Source organism: Callithrix jacchus, chromosome 12 (genome assembly GCF_049354715.1).
Source record: "Callithrix jacchus isolate 240 chromosome 12, calJac240_pri, whole genome shotgun sequence".
In the NCBI taxonomy this organism is placed as follows: Eukaryota; Metazoa; Chordata; class Mammalia; order Primates; family Cebidae; genus Callithrix; species Callithrix jacchus.
In genome coordinates, this window is record NC_133513.1 from 28834784 (window position 1) to 28836490 (window position 1707).

The window sequence follows — 1707 nt, forward strand, 5'->3', positions numbered from 1 at the left end:
ATTTATTTATTTATTTGTTTATTTATTTATTTAGAGACGGAGTTTTGCTCTTATTGCCCAGGCTGGAGCGCAATGGCAGGATCTTGGCTCATCGCAACCTCCACCTCCTGGGTTCAAGTGATTCTCCTCCCTCAGCCTCCCTAGTAGCTGGAATTACAGGCATGTGCTACCACACTTGAATAATTTTGTATTTTTAGTAGAGACAGGATTTCTTCATGTTGGTCAGGTTGGCCTCAAACTCCCGACCTCAGGTGATCCACCCACCTCAGCCTCCCAAAGTGCTGGGATTACAGGCATGAGCCACCATTCCTGGCCTTTTAATTTTTTTAGAGACCAGGTTTTGCCATGTTGCCCAGGCTAGTCTCAAACTCCTGGGCTCAATTGGTCCTCTGATCTTGGCCGCGAAAATGCTGGGATTACAGATGTGAGTGCCACACCTGGCCCTTCCTCATGATTTGAAATGCCCTGTGTCAGGTATTAAATTCAAATCTACGCCTTTCATAATCACCTTTGCAATGCTGAGGCTGCAACTGTGGAAACCACCGTAGCCACTCCCTGCTAGACTCTGTCCAGAGGGGGCGCTAGACGTGGACTTCAAGACTCAGGGAGTGAGGACACCAGAGTCCTTCCTGTTCCCATGACCCTGAGGCAATGGTGATGCTACTGGGTGGCTTGGGGGACTTCAGCCCTCCCACCACTTACTCTTCTGTACCCCCCACCAAGTATTCCCAACAAGCATACTCTAAAACAGGCATGGTGGCTCACGCCTGTAATCCCAACACTTTGGGAGCCTGAGGCAGATGGATCACTGAGGTCAGGAGTTCGAGACCAGCCTGGCCAACATGGTGAAACGCTGTCTCTATTAAAAAATACAAAAATCAGCTGGTTGTGGTGGCAGTTGCCTATAATCCCAGTTACTAGGGAGGCTGAGGCAGGAGACTCACTTGAACCCAGGACACAGAAGTTGCAGTGAGCTGAGATTGTGCCACTGCACTCCAGCCTGCACAAAAGAGTGAGACTCTGTCTCAAAAATAATAACAATAAAATAAAATAAACATACTTGGAGATAAACAGCACATCTGTCTTCTAATGCTGCCTTGAAACAAACTCCTCAGCTTTTCCCTTCTGCTTCCAATCAGATTGCCATCCTAAAGATATCCACAGAGAAATTCTGGAACAGATCTTACTCTCTCTAATGAGAGCTGAAGCCGGGCACGGGGGCTCACGACCGCAGTCTCATCACTCTGGGAGGCTAAGGCAGGAAGAGATCACTTGAGCCTAGGAGTTCAAGACAACCTTGGGCAACATAGGGAGACTCCATCTCTATGAAAAAGTAAAATGGCTGGGTGTGGTGGCACACACCTGTAATCCAAGCGCTTTGGAGGCCAAGGCGGGTGGATCACCTGAGGTTGGGAGTTCAAGACCAGCCTGACCAACATGATGAAACCCCATCTTAAAAAGAAAAAAAATAAAAGAAATTTTAAAAAAAGAAAAAGTAAAATAAAAAAATAAAGAAGGAGAGCTGACAATGGGCTAAGAGGGCTGATCTCACATATCTCACCTTGCTGAGATCTGCACACAGCTTGCCCAGGCCTCCAGCCTTCTCTGTGAGCCACGTATGCTCATCCTAAGATGGAGGCACCAGCCCCTGGTTCCTTCCTCCCCAGCACACTCCTCTCCAGAAGAGGGACCGAGATCAGGGGGCAG